The sequence below is a fragment of the Melospiza melodia genome, chromosome 5, assembly GCF_035770615.1.
Source record: "Melospiza melodia melodia isolate bMelMel2 chromosome 5, bMelMel2.pri, whole genome shotgun sequence".
Classification (NCBI taxonomy): Eukaryota; Metazoa; Chordata; class Aves; order Passeriformes; family Passerellidae; genus Melospiza; species Melospiza melodia.
In genome coordinates this window covers 5,126,229-5,142,662 of record NC_086198.1, presented here as the reverse complement: position 1 = coordinate 5,142,662, position 16,434 = coordinate 5,126,229, and the positions used below count along the sequence as shown (strand labels likewise).

General features: G+C 34.5%; 1 protein-coding gene across 14 annotated transcripts in view; it reads left to right on the top strand.

Moving 5' to 3' along the window:
• Window positions 1–16,434, top strand: part of TENM3 (teneurin transmembrane protein 3) — a 1,293,822-nt gene that overhangs the window by 556,818 nt on the left and 720,570 nt on the right. The window lies entirely within an intron of this gene.

The following is a 16,434-nucleotide window of genomic DNA, read 5'->3' as shown; positions in this document are numbered from 1 at the left end:
GCTTATCCCCCACAACAACAGGATCAGAGAGAAAATTGAAAGATTAGTAGCAGTATGTAGGAATTTATTTTAAAGAGTATTAAAAACTTTACAAAGGAGCATTTAAAAATATACATTACAAGATTTCTCTGTCTTTTCATATCTCTGCAATACAATATGATTATGAACAGAAGTAAATGTTAGAAAGTGCAGGGCCGTAATTTTGCATCTTGTAGCTCAGAGAGTATGTATTGATTGTTTTCTCCTTAGCTGATCTGTCTCCAACACCATTAAAGGATTAATATATATTCATAAAATTTCATTTTCAATTATAGCCAAGCAAAAAGTATAGGCTCTCTAACATAGTACCTGAGAGCAGTAAAGCATATTTCAGGAAATAAACTGCAAATTTTATAGTATCATATGATTGTACTCTTCAAAAATCACTCAGACATTCTAAACATAGTCGACTTAGAAGTATGTACATTTCTTAGATTCCTACTATACCATAGTCCCAAGGCAAAGATTTTGTGGGAGTAAGAATTTACCTTGAAGTGGGCAATTAGCTAAAGAAAAAAGAATCAATTTCTTATCACTTAGCCAGAGTCATAGAAGTTACTGTAATCTCTCATATCTATTTTTCATTTAAGTCTCCAAGTTATTTGCTAAGCTTGAAGAGAAGAAATAAGGGGGAAAAATTAAATCCACTGAGTATCTTATACCAATGAGAAAGTTTCTGCTTGCTGAAGAAACAGGATTAGTACCTCTAAAGAAGGAAAAATTGCACCAGAATCCACTGTCTACTAAATCGCTGGCCACTGTTTTCTAAATAAAGAATAATATTTACATTTATCATCTGAACTGCTCACACAGTGGACTGATTTCATTTTAGAAGATAATGGGTGGGAGTTAAATATTTGGGAGTGATAAATTTACCATCATGTTTTACATGTGCAGGTATGTTTGTCAGTGTAAAAATGCACATCTGTGTATAGATAACATAAATACAAAGCTGCAACTAATTAGAACCATTAGAACTCCACCGTGACAGACTTTTGGTGCAATTGGCTTATGGAGCTCTCATTTTAAGGAATACTCTGTCTAATTCAGTTTAGGCAATGTCTTAGGCTCTCCTTCTGCTAGTTGCAATAATATGGGTGATCTCTTATCCCTGCAAAGAAATGCATCAAGTAATTTACCATATTGCAGTCATGTCATCTAAGCTATCGGGAGCTATTTCATAAACACTATTTCATAGAACCCTAAAAAATGAAATACAAGAAACATAATGATGCCTTTCCTATTGTGATGTCATCCTGCATTTAGTTCAAAGTAGTTCAATTTGTCTAGCAGATAATTTAGCGCAATTTATCTAGAGATTTTTCATTGTGGAAACAAGCGCGTATGCCTTAATGCGTTTATAAACTTTCCTAAGCCTAGTTATTTTAAGTAAGAAGGACAAATAATAAATACCTCAGGATATCCTTTCAATAATGTAGACCATTCAGAATTACAACTTAATAAAATAGAAGTCACCATAATAGTTTGAAATACACCTAAGTACATTCACACCAACATTAGGATATGGCAATGAAATATTTTATTTTGATAAAAAGTTAACAGAGAAAAGGATTATGTACAATAAGTCACAATATGAGTGAACTGATATATTTAGCAAGCTTTTTGAGGTTTTCTGTTTAAAACAGGAGCTTAAATGATTTACCTACCAACCAAGCATTTTATAATAAAGTCTCATATTCTAAATTTTCAGATGTCTCTCAGTAGAGATAAATTGTATGTATATTTCATTGAATCAAGCTTTAGATATCTGGATTCAATTTAAACATGAATTATTAATCGCACCAAATGTATTACAGAATTTGTTTGTGTCATTTGAAATATAATCAAAAATGTTACGTGACAAACCTGAGAAATACTCAATAAATAAAACTACATAGCTCTGTTCTACTCAATACCTATTTCCATGCAGAATTGAGTTTGGAGAAGCATTTCATAATTCATTGTTAGAAAAACCCTTGCTGGTTTAGTGAAGCAAGAAAATTACCCCCAAAGCCCACAAGATTCATAATGCTTAGAAAACAAAAAGAAAAAAATGGCAGCAAAAGATAAGGGCAATTCAAAACCTAATGAGACATTTTAGGCCTCATTTACATCTCTAACCTGATGCAATTCTTCAAAATGTTTTTCTTACAAATTTGCATACTAAAAGCTTATTCTTCCCTAACCAAAATGATTATGAGATTTCCCACACTATACTAAAGTTAGCATTAGTTTAAAAGCTACTTATAGTCACTTCTAGACAATGACTCGTGTATCATTTTTAAATTCACACCTCTATTAGAGCTGATAGTGCAACCAAATGCTTTTTTCTTGATATATGATGTCTGTGAATTTAAAACAGAGATTTTACGGATCATTACTACAAAGCATGGTAATTTTATCAGTGAACAGCCTTTTTGGCTTGATGTCTATTTTTTTTTAATTAAATATAAATTTTAAAAATCCAGGTATGTGGATAAATGTCTTTTGATTGGGTGTGCATCATCTGGTGAATAGTGCATACATGGAATTCCAAAAGGCTTTCAATGTAAACCCCTTGTCAAAGGCTTTTAGGGAAATCAAGCAGCCGTGACATAAGGGAGGTCCTTGCATGGATAACTAATTGGTAGAAAGAAACACACCAGGCATATGTTCCCTGTAATCAGTAAAGAAAATTGAAAAACTAAGATTCCCTTCACCAGAGCATAGACATCCTATGGGCTGTGTATGTCCTTGCAAATGTGTGGCTAAAGGACCAGTCTTCTAGTTCTGTTTATATTTTGTTTTCAATCCCAATTTGAATTTGAATTGAAATTTGGTGTTTTCAGAAGTGGAATACTGTTGTTAAAATAACAAGAGGGAACAGAATATCTGTTTATTCTTCTTAGCTGTACATGAATTTTTTAATCTGGTTCAAAGTTTAAAATATTTCATATTAGATTAAGTATTTGGGGCTAAGGTGAGTAATGGAAATATTAAATGCAAAAGAAAAATAAAATAAATATGGACCATTTTATGATATGTTTAAGAAGATACAAACTTTTGGCACAAATAGGAATGATGAGTGATATCAAATATAAAATGATGAAGGTTATAAAATGCGAGCATGGTATGAATTCAAAATTCCTTTTAAGGCATAGCCTTTACACAGGAAAGTGCTTTTTAGGATAAATGCTTACCTAAGAATTGTTAAATTTTTCATGCACAGCCCTGAAGCGAGAAATCTGTCACCTGAAATTATCTTTGCTTTGTGTGTTTTCACACTTCTGTTAACAGTGAACTGTTAATTGATATGCACAGGAGACACACACACAAAAAAGTAAGATTGTGGACAACATGCTGCCACTTAATAGATTAAAAAGCTCACAAGGTTTCCTTGAATAACTGATATTGAGTAATTTTTGCTTTTATGTTAGCTTTTTACATCATGCTTTGAATTCATCAGAAGTGTTCATCAGTTTTAGACAAATAAAGCAGAGGAATAGGAATACAAAGTAATTTTCTTGAAAAGTCTCCTGAAAATAGATGTTTGAGTAGCAGCAAGAGATCCAAAATTATATCTCAATTCTGTAGAAGGAGTAAAATGAATTTATTATTGTAATTCCTTAGATATTAGACAGTTGGAATGAAACTACATAAATTCTTTTATAAAGGTGCTGTTCATGGAAGTATCTGTTTCCTAAACAAATGAGATTACAAGTTTTTAGATTCCTGTCGCTTAGTATCCAGTAACATTATGATCTCAGAATCTTATGCAAGCTTAATCTGAGCCCTGTGACAGGGGTGATTACTATCTTAGCTGGATGTAATAGAAACATGTGAATACATAATTTTGTCCAACACTTCCTGAAACACATTTCTCAAACTATAGCAAGCTAAAGTATCAGTCCAAGGTTTAGAAAAAGGGACCCAAATTATTCCTTAGGAAAAAATTAAGCTTCTATGTCCAATACTAATTTCAGAAATTCCTCTCTTAGTTACTGCCTGACTCTGGAGGAGCCTTAACTCCAAATACCCTGGGTTTTTTGACATAAAATAACAACAGCCTATATTTCTATGCATGAAAAAATGCCTTGATCTTGGGAGCCGAGTAATGTTATGTCAAGCTTATTCCAAGGTATTTTTAGGGATCCTGTGGTTTTGTCCAAGGCCAAGAAAGCAATCAGTCCAGCAAAGCTTCTTGGGTTACATCTGCCTTCTTAAAGAATACTGTGGATCTTAGACGCTATGAGCTATTTCTGAATTGAGATGCGTAATTAGAAATTCTTCATCTCCTCCCAAAATTATGTGCTGTGCAGAATAGAATTCAAGATTCCTTGGGCCAGCAAAATGACAAAAATACGACTCCACCAACCTTAAATTTCTGGCCTCAAAACAAAAACAGTACAGATTAAAAAGTAAAATAGGCTTGGCATTGACCACTCTTGTTTTTCTATGAAATAACCATGTTAAAGTACTACATGTCAGCACCTTTACAGTCCCCATTTCCTCCCGCTCCCCAGGGCAATTCCCCTGAATAAACAGACACTTTTTTCTTAACAGAACATGCATTAAACTGAAGAGAAGTATATCCTCCTGAAATAGTACTGCAAAGGAAAAAAAAATAGTCTGTCCTCTTCCTCAATTTTGGGAAAAAATAATGGCTTATAGCCTCAAATTTTAAAAATGTTATTAGAGATAAGATGCCAAGCTGAAGGAGGAGCTTCGTTATGTCCTTATGCTCTGAGATTCTAGGCCTCAGAAATTTCAAACAGTCTGTCTTAGATATTGGCCACTATCTACCTGTAAATCCTGCACATACACCCCCCTAAGTGACCCCCAGCTCAGTCTGATGGTCCTGTGCTTTAGGAGCCACCTTTGACATCCTGAATCAGAAGCTTTCTCTTAAGGAGGTCTGAATTCCATACTGCAGGCCAGCTGGCAAAACATTAACTATACATTGTTTAACTTCCCGTTTTGTTTGTCTCTTTTGGCTTTTTTGTTGATCAGTGATCATGGTGAGAATATAAGAAAGATTTTTCATCACTCATTAAGAACCCTGTCTGCTGCAGGAAATGTTCCCAGGCCTTGTGGCAGGCAAAAATACCTTCCATAGGGATTGCAAAATCTTAATGGCTTCACTTACATGACAATGACCTTTTGTTATTCTCATGCTTTATAAACCTCTCTGTCATAGTTATTTTCAGTAGTTCCTCGCCCTTCTGTTTCTCTTGTCACCCAACTACATTCATGTTGACACACAGAACTCAAGTTATTTTCTGCCCATATGGTCTCAGTGAGTTAATCCATTTCTAGATTGTTGTACGTCAGCGCTGAGAACTCCTAAATATTTTCTGGTGATTTTCCATCTGGAAGTCAACATCTCACCTCCTGTCTTTCTAATATCTTTTTGTAGCAATTGTATGGATTCCTCAGAGCACATGGAAAATTTAAATTTCCCCATTTTAAATGCTATTTCTTTCACTTTTCCTTTTTCTGCAGCACTGCCAACCACTGAATTATTGTCACAGAAATTATTTTTATTTGAGTTGCATTGTGTTAATTAATATTAATATTTTAAAGTAATAAAAAAAAACACATCTGCCACTGTATTTCCCTTTAAAAATTGTTTTTATTATTGCTGGGTGTTGGATGATTGAGAGAGGACAAAACTGTATATAGGACTATATCTATGTAATGTATAGATTTTATAAAATATATATAGTACAAATATTGCGTATAAATAGCATACATATATAAAATATATATAATTATATATATAATTATATATATAATTATACATATATATTATATATATATATATATATATATATATACAATAGCATATATGTATGTATGTTTGTTTGTTTGTTTGTTTGTTTGTATGACAAATGAAAACATTTCTCATTTATAAATAATACCAGGTCTTCACAGTTTAGTGTCTCTTGGTTTTGGTAGTAATATTTTAATAATTTTCTAATTTAAACAAAGTACTTGTTTTTAGTATTTCAGTATCTTATCATTATCCTTATTTGTGATGCCAAAGAACCAAGCATTTCTACTTACCCCCTTTAAATAAGTTTGTCAGAATTCATAATCTCTAAATTGCTGCACTGCTCTTTTCAAGGATTCCATATGTAATAGAACGTTCATAAAGGCCTTTGTGAAAATAAGATGCATTAAGCAGGGCCCTTTATATGTTTTCTTGGTTATTCTCACTTTAATTTATTATCTTTAATTTATCTTTCTCTTTATCACTTATAAAATATTAATTTTTAAATACAGACAAGTATTTTTGGCTTTTGCAAATCAAGAAATCATAAGAAAATATCTGTAGGAGTTATAAAAATAGAGATTTACTTGCAATTTTATTTGCTTTTTGGCATTCAAAATTAATTAAATGTGCTTACATAGATATCTGTATTTTATTTCTTTTTCATTGTTTACATTTCCAGCATTCTAGCACTTAGAAATAGCACAAGGGCAGAGCTAATACATCAAGCCTCACGATTTGTCAAATATGTCTGTGCAACCAGAATAGCTAACCCAGGAGAGTGGCTGTTTTGCATCTTTTGTCACCAGAGAAGTGTTGTGTCGTGAGCAGCAGCAGTTTCTGTCGCACTGTGCAGGTGTGCTGTTGTGTGACACTGCTCACGCTGCAATGGGAAAGCCTCCCTTCCTTTCCTCGTCCCTTCCCCAATCCCCACCCCCCACGTCCCGGCTTTATCAGTGCCTCATTAACACTCTGAATATATTTTAAAGACTTTGTCTTAAGCCCAGCAAAAGCTGAAGTTAAACCAAAGATGTCTTATATCCTTCTGATCTATGGATGTAATACCAACCTTTTAAATCTGTTAGCAACCAACATAAACTGAATTATCTGCAGTCTGCCATAAATTATACTCTGAGATCCACAGCAGGATGAGTAGTGGAGAAATGTGAGATCCACAGCAGGATGAGTAGTGGAGAAATACAAAGATCGCAATTGCTCGTTTCCATGTTCCTTAGATGAAGGTTTTAGTTTTCAGAACCTTTAGGAAACCCTGTAATTTTAAGGATTATTTTAAAATTATTCTGATAAAACAAACCACTTATAAGTTTTAAGGACATGATTCCACAAAAGTACGCTTTGAAGGTTTTTTCTGGATGTTTCTGTGATTTTTTGTTCTTGCATGTCAGATGTCTATTCTGCATAATATTACAAAGGCAAGCTAAACTTAAGCTGAAATATGTGTAGGTATTGGGCATTTCATATCAAGTCAAAACATATCTTGCTATTGCTTAGTATTACTATAAAGTCCATGTTAGAAATTTATAATTTCCTTATGAAAATAAACTCTTCTAGCTATATTTATGGCTTTGCATCAAAGTCCTTACAGAAGACAAGGTGAACTGCCTGGTAATTTCTAAATGAGCTGAAAAAATAAGCAGCAAACATCAAAAAAGCATTTATATGTCACAGAGTTTAATCAATATTATTTAGAATACAATCTTGACACCTTTATTCTTGAAAGTTTTAACAAGTACCTTCACAGTGGTAAAGCATAAGCCTCTGAAGGTAATGCAGAAATTTCAGAAAGTAGGTGCAAAGGAAGATGCACCAAACATTTTTATAGGAAGTTTGTATCTTCCAGGAGTGTCTATTAAAAAGAAAAAGAATATGGCAGCTATGACAAAATCAGTAAATGGGACAACCTAACAGGAAATGATTCAGGATAAAATTAGCACTTAGAAAAGAGAGGGACCAGGGTATCTGCTAAATGACTGAAAATAACATGTAGATGGCACAGCCTGTAGTCATTCCCAGAATATGCATTACTATATCTTTTGCCTCACTTCTCTTTCTAAAATACCACCTTCCCTTCCCTTACCTTCTGCCAGCACAGTGATGAACTATTTGCAGGTGCTGTGGAAGATACTTCTGCTATAGCACTATGGAGTTGCTAAGATCTAAATCACGTCAGTGATGAATAGAAATTTTACTAGTATTATTATAAAATCTCATAATTCTGTCGGGAAAACAAAAAGAAAAGAACAAGAATATGCCACAAAGCCATATTTTCAACTGTGTTTTCCTGGTGTTCAATCTAAATTGATGAATCAGTGATGGGTGGGAATAGAGCCCTTACACATAGTGCTCAAAATTTAATAAGTAACCATCACCAAAAAAACCCAAAAAATTAGAAGCATACACTGTCAAGCACACACAGTGTTTTCCAAAGAATGAGAAAAGTGTTTGGTTTCACAGACAGAAGTGTGAATACTAAAATTCTGTTATCACCTCAGAAAGCCACCTGTACACTGTACTAGGTGCAAGTTGGTGACAAATAGTGCAGGAACATGGATAATAAACATTCCATGTCCCTTTCTACAAGTCTGTGGTTGGTCTGTGATTTCTCCTACATCCTGATGCAACAGCTTCCATATGTTGTTACGTGTGCCTCTCCTGTTTAAATGTACACACACAATGGATGTTATAAACGTTCCCTTCTCTAGTGCAAAATAAGAGCTTTATGGACAGTTGCAAGCCATATGTTCTCAAATAAAAATCTTTTCCAGATGAACTAGTGAAGCCAGTTTGACTTTTTTTTCAAAATGAGGTAGCTGCCAAATTTTGCATGATATTTATCACTCATTTTTGTCACCTCTAATTCTATTTCATGTGAATCCTAGAAATGTTATTTTTGACTAGTGCAGAAATTAGTTCTAACTCCCACTTTCTAAGCATATTTTTATTATAAGTAAATGACATTTGTAAAAGGATATCTTTACCTTTTATATTTATTACATTTGGATCAAATGAAGATGTAAATATACTTAATGCACAATGACTTACAAATATGGAGATCTAACTTGCTTGAATAGGCAGAGTAGCATTTTTGAATCAATAATTCCTCATAATTTAGAGAAATTTGATTTAGTGGGCAACCGTTTACTGCCATCCCCCATTTCATTCAATGACCCGGGCTATGCCTTCTGCTTGCTAAATTTTGCTTATTAGGAGGGAGTTTGTGGTATTTTAATCACTTTACAAGAAATTATGCTGGAAAATCACTGATTTATTTATCATAATCTGGTAGGTAGCTCTCAGGTGACCACATCTTTGGTTAACTGTTTTTGACTATGAATTTGCTAATTTTATGTAATTACACAGTTACTAGAGTACTACATAGGCATGCAAAGTTCAAGCAGCAAAATAACTGTGCAGAGTTAAGGCCTTGACAATGGAAAATTCCACTTCCATTGCTCCAACAGAAACTGTGCTGTGTAGCAAAATTGCATGATGGTGGGCAGAATCACGTGTGCTCTAGTGGAATTGTTGTTACTAAGGAAGAGTATCCAACAGCGTGATTTGCATCATGCTGTGTGAGCCGCCTACACTTTTCAGCAGTTGGTTCTGTGTCTGTAATTTATTGCTCTAGAAACCATTATAATAATACGAGAAATGCTGCAGCAAGTGTGGAGGAAAGAACACATCACAGTCAGACTGTAATGACTATTTAGACTATTTAAACTCACTCAGCTTGTTTTACATCAGAAAAACAAGTCTTTTTCAATTACCTATTTTAAGCATTTCACTGGGCTTTCTGGTCTCAGAGTGATTGAACTTAAATACACTATTACAAATTTTGAGATAGTTTATGATTGTAACTGTCCCAAAATGCACGGCTAAATATAAAACTAAAATAAAAAAAATCCACTTGGAAGAAAAATGATAAAAAGTATGCTATTTACTGCATAAGGATTTCTCTCATCCTCACATAAGTACTCCATAGTGTATGAAAAATGTCTGATGGCATCTCTGTGTCCAGCCATACAATTATTTGTGTTTTTGAAAACAAGGATATTTAATATAGGAACATTATGGACTTCCTCATTGGGTAGTAGGGACATAGTCAGGGTGGGATTTTGTAGCTCAGCTTTTTAGTTCATGTAAGTATCATGGGGGAGAGGGCCAGTATAAGAAACCTGAGGCTTCTATGAGTCTTTCAGTGGACCAAACTGGGACTTCCAGCTGGTGGTCTAATTTCACCTTTTCAGTCTTGATTTTGGCACAGGATATGGCCCATAATTTTTGTCCTCTGGAATTTTTATCCTATGTCTTTCAGGACACAGCTTGCTTTTGTGTTTCTACTGTCTGGAAAATGAGAGCAATTTTTGTCAAAATTATTGTCCTTTTATCTTCTGCAGGATAAAACCAATTTTTGTAACTGCATACTTCTTCCTCAGGCATCCACATTCTTGTTTTGACAGGAGGTAATTACTGTCCTTCATTTCTTCTGACTCAATTCTTTTCTCTATTTTGCTTTTTTCTTAATTTTCTAAAATGCATAATCTAGAGTAGAGGCGACAAAAAAGTTTTGATTCTAGAATCCTTTAAACCTCTTTTGTTGTAGATTTCTAAACTGCCCTTTCCACAAAATTTTCTCTTCTGCCTGTCACTCACTGACTCCACTCCAATGAACATCCCTTTTCTCTTTTGGCGGAGCTCATTTACAAATCCTAAATGTTCCTCTCTGTCAGTTTACCTCTTTGTCTCTTTTATTACCGTTGTTCTTCATTCCCAGAGCTCTTTTCTGTCACATCCTTTGCTTCTAGCCTGTTACTACCTTTCCTTAAGCTATTTCTGCATTTCATTCATATTTAATGTTTCCACAGTTCTAACATCAGTATAGTCACTTCCTTAACCTCCCAGCATAAGTAATTTCTTCTGCCTGAAATACTCTCTTTTTGAAACCAACTATTGCTTTGCTACCATATGCCTACCCTTTTCTTGGGTATGTTAAGCAGCCAGTGTACGTTTGCTTCCTTTTCCTTCACATGCCATGTGAATTTATAGAAATCTTTGTGGTTTTTTAGCATTCAGTACAAAAACCTGAATTGGTACACAGAAGCCTGATGTACCACACAAAATGGTACTGTAGAAAAACCCCAGTATGGGGGATAACCACATGCTCCTTAGAATGCTGCTTTGGGTAATTTTTCCTTTTACAATAAAACAATCCATGGCAATGTCAGAGATACGAGGGAATAATTGCTAGCGCCAAACCTAATTTAATTTTCCCTGGTACAGCCTGATGGAAACAAAGTTCTTAAATGCTAAAGCATTTTCACCAGCTCAGTAAACATCTCTTCAGAAGAATAGATACAGTCATCAGGGGACTGACCAACTAGAAACATTAAGGGCAAAATTGTATTTTCATCCTCTCTTTTGTTTGGTGCTTTGTTTATCTCAGAGTAGTTGTTGGGCTTTTCCCCCACAGATTTCTTTTGTTCTGGAAAAAAACCTCATTGAATAATTGGTTTTCAACCCTTGAGTGCATGTGTGGAATTTGAACATACTTTAGCACAACAAGTTTGAAGTACATGTAGATTTATTTTCATAGAAGTATATAGGTTTACTAATAGCTTTTAATTTTCTGATGCAATGTGGGGTATTTGAGTTGGTATTATCCAACTTGAGAGAAAATCCATAAAATTACTTATGGGTGTGTTGTATTCCTTAACAAACCCTGATTTCATAAGAAGTATTATTTCTTTTGAGCAGAGTACAATTAAGCAGCAGTTATGCAATATTTTCCAGAACCACTGGAAAAGTTTGAGAAACTGTAAACAATAAAGCAGTAATAAAATTGTTGCCATTATCTATAATTAAAGATATTAACAGCCCACATTTTTATATTGGTTTGGTTTGATTTGGCTTGGTTTTTTGCCAAAGCATTTGCTATTTATATAGGAAATTGCAAATAATATTAATACAATAGTGCTAAAATATTTTTATGACCCTAGAGGTTTGAGGTTTTTTTTCTCTGTATATAATTTTTTTTAAATACTCTCGTAGTTTATTTTTTGGTGTGTTTTTTAAATATGTCGCTGAAAATGTTTTCTTTCCTTCTTTAAATCACTTACATATGTTCCATAAACAGGTGCAACAGACAAGCCTGTAATTTTTCCAAACTTTTGTTCAGTCAAATGCATTACTTGAGCAGAGATGGGCTATTGCATTTCTCTCAGTTAAATTATTAAAATCTTATTTTTATGAACTTGTTAAAATTAGAAAACCTGGTTTTCAGCAGTGACACCTAGCTTAGGATTCTTAGGTGTTTTGTTTCTCTCTCCATGCCAGGGAAAACACTTTTTACTTCTGCAGTGTGATCAAGTAAGAACCTAGTTGTTTCATATCAGAATTAGCAAGAAGTTCACATTTTGTTAGGGCTGCTTAAAGTGTAAAAACATCTGCACAGATCTAGCCTTCACTAGTCACTTTCTTAAACTGTTCTGAGTCAACCCATGAACTTTTCTTCTACATCAAAGCTTATTTCCAACTGGGCATTAAAATCAGCTTAAGCCATAACTGATCCTGCCTGATGTGGGGCACCATCTGCGCCATTTCTAGTACCTTATTGAACTTCTTTTAATTTTTTTTTTCAGTAATTTATTAATTTATGTGATATGAAATATGAGGATTTTAATTTTTCCCCACCCCCACCCTTTTACAGGCTACAAACGATCAAGTGTGACTATACAACAATCTAATTGCCTACTAATGCTGCGTCTGTTGCAAGTAAAAATATTTTTTTATCATGTAGTCTACAGCATTTTATAAATCTTCTCAATTTATTCTTCTACCTCTGAATGTTTTCTGCTTTTTCCCTTACTTTTTCCCCCCCTTTCTTTCGTGACTGAATCGCAGGGGCTCAGCTGCTCTTCCCTGCCAGACGTTCCTTTGCCTCAGTGTCTGTGCTGCAGCTGCAGACGCCTCCAGAGCCCTGCCAGCGCCTTCTCTCCATTGGCACAGCCCTTGCTGCTTAACCTTTGGTGCAAAGCACTGTGTACAGCTGTGAAGATGAGGGACTCGTGCCCTCAGATATCCCTGGGCCCCAGATCAACAGGTGACTTCAGAGCTGTAGTGCAGATGCAGGAGGCAGAGCCCCACTGTGCCTGCTGTCAGGGCTTCCTTCTCTTTTAAGGAGGCTGAATCGCAGCAATCTGTGTTCACAGTCCTGCTGGAGATGCTGAATGCTATGTAGTACAGTGCTCTTGTTTAATGGTTTAATCAATGAGTCAGAAACCAAAACAAACCTGCAGTCCCATTCAGAAGTTGCTGTGAGGATGAAAACAGTTTACAAAGGAGTGAATGCCGAATGTATTTCTAATTTAAAGTGACTCACCATTTTCACAGGTGGATAGCCACCTTAATGACAAAACAATATCATGATACAAGGCTACAGAGGCCACTATGTCCAACCTAATAAAAATATTTTCATCTCAACCCATAACTTTATTTTCATATGTTTATCCTTATATTACTCACTGATGCTTTTTCTAATCCATTTAATAACAATCAATAAACACTTTTTGAAAATGACTGGCAATCTCAGAGCAGGTCAGCTGGCTTCTAGATGACCCTGAAATGACTGACAAGTGGCAGCATATCTTATGTTTCTAGATCTAGCAGGAGGAGTAAGCGAACATTTAATTTCCATCATGACATGGGCCCAGATTTTTCATTAATTCTTTTGACAAAAAATGTCAAATAGATGAGCTTTAAAGAATTTCCTTTAAATTTATTTATGAATCTAATGTAATATGACAGTACCTTTTACAATACACACCTTTGATGGTGTAAGTTTATCTGTGACTAAGAAATGCATTAATTTCACTGTGCTTTTACTGTCTTTATTTTTTTTTTAATCTTTTTCTTTTGGTAGGAATATTTTTTAAACTGACTTCTCTATAATGACCAGCATGAAATAATTGGAAAATAATAATTACCTGTATCTGCAGATATCATTTTTGTCTCCAAGGACTAATAATTGCTATGTTATTCTGTAGCCTGTCTGTATCTCTCCTCACCTTGTGAACCATGCTATTATTGTTAGTTTTTGTAATGCAGCTGTGTTTAGTGATCACTGCAAGTTTCAGAGCTCTTTTGTGGTGTGAATTCTCCAAAATCAAAGACAGCCCATGTAGCAGAAAGCTTAACACTCATGCTAACACACGTCTGACAGGCAAAGCAGAGAGAAAACCTAAGGTAAACATCACCTTATTTTTATTATTCAAACAGAATCTTGCTCATTATCTCCTGGTAATCTTCCATGAACATTAAAATGAGTGGGTTTGGAACAGCTCTTTATGTACTACAGAGCACTGACTGCTTGGGCTTTTTCTCTGAGCTTGTTTCCTCTAGGCAGTTCAATGGAAGCAAAGATACAAATTATTAAACTAAAATGATCAAACTGGTGATTAAATGTATAAATAAAATAAAAACCAAAAACCAAAACTAAATTTTTAGTGAACAGCAGAAATAAGGAATTGTGACTTGGATGATGTGATGAAACAGGTCTTAGTAATGGAGTTTTGATTAACTGAAGTTACTTAGCAAATGGGGGATTGCAGCTGGAGAAGAACTGAGAATTTCGAGCAGACAGATGAGAAACATTATATGAAAAATAAGGAAAGAGGGCAAAATAAGGAAGGAGAAAGAAGAGAAAAATAAAAAATTCTTTCATTTTGGGGAAGATATACCCTAAGTATGTAGAGTAAAAGGAAGTACTACTCCTATGAAATGTGGACATGTGCAATGCAAAGAAGCAACTTTCTGCTTCGGTCTCCACTAGGTTCAGAAGAAAAAAACAAGGCAGGGTTTTAGATTACAGGATAATTTATGTGGAATCCAATATTGGGAGTCCTTACTCCAGCCTCCAGATCAAAGCAGGGTTAGGCATGATTTCAGAGGGTTTTTTAAATAATTTTCAGTCAAACTAATTATAAAATAGTTTATAATAATCTGACATCAGAAGATGAGACCTAGTACTACTCTTGTCACAGATTCTAGAGAATGTGTAGCAACATGTAAAATTTCTCTGGATGCGTTTGCATGTGACACCTAGCAAACATTACACTGATAATTTTAATATTACATTGTCTTTTATAAATGAGAGTGGATTGCCCAAGCAACTTATTTGAGTCAGATTGCATGGTTGTGTATCAATGTATTCAATGTTCCTGAGCTCCAAAAGGAGGCAAGGCATCAGAATCTGACTCTCTCCTGCTCAGCAGCTGTAAAGGAACTAGGAAATAGCATGTCATGACCTGTTCTCTGCCTTCCTTCTGGATCTGCTTCACGTCTAAAAGGAGTTCGATTGACTACCAAGCATGAGATGGAGGGAGGGCGCTGGTAATATGGAAAGTTAAAGGAAAAAAATGAAGCACGTCAGAGTCAAGGCAAGTCAGAGTCAGATGGCAAAGTTCAAGAGGACAAGATATTGTCACTGTGATAGGAATTGGCCTCAGAGAGTTGCAGACTAGCTGTTGCCGAGGTTTTCTGTGTATACTGTAGAATGTGAAAAAAAAATACTTTAAAAAGGATTTTTAAGAACAAAATGATATCTTCATAGTACATTAAGCCTCCTACTGAGACCTAAAGGTTTCTTTGCAATAAATAACTACATTTAAGGAGTAATCCGATAACTTTCAAATGCTGTCACACTAACAATCTTCAGTTGTATCCCATTTATTAGAGTAATCATCCAGCAGAATCACAAAAAGGTTTGGTTTTTTGGCCTTAGCTCTGTCTTAGAATATCCTATAAACTTGCTTATATTTCTATGTATCTTATCTTCCCCAGGTTCAAAACAGAATGATAGTTCTTTACTGACTGATAAACACTTGTGAGGTTCATTACTGTTTTGATGAAAATCAACATAATTAGCAGAATCAAAAATCATGTGGAAATTTAAAATTATGCAGTCTCTGGTTGAAGGGATGCTTGGCAAAATGGAGATTGTTGGTCCTACATGGCACTGGTGTGCTATTACTAACATACCTAATTAAGTAGAAAAAATGATAGATTTTAAACAGTTTCTAAATGATTGATTAACACTTCTGAAAAGAAAATTTGTTTTTCTTTTAGCTAATGACTAAAAATCTCTTAAAGCCAAGAACGATTCACTTCAAATGTCATGGTATAAAATTTCAAACAATAACTTTAGCTATAAATTATATTTTCAGTTGAAAGTCCACATGCTTTTCTGTTGCTGATGAAGACAAACTGCTTTTGTTGTGAATAGCAGTCGATAACAATGAACTTTTTTTGCTTTATTTGCTCTTTGGCAGAGAAACTAGTTTTCTTTTGTGTGTTTCACATCTTTTGTTTGTTTTATTATTTTTTAATAAGAGTACAAGCATCTTTATTTTATGGTCTGCATATAATAAAGCCATGCACCAGATTACACCACTGACTATATAAAATATACTGTGTTCATGTGATAGTGCAATTTGGGATGGGAGACAACTAAAATAAAATACCAGCATAAAATTCAAAGAATTCTAAAAGATTAATTTTTCTTGATGCTCAAAGATGACTATATAATATTTTTCTGCCATTGAGGCATATTTGAGATGTGAGAAACA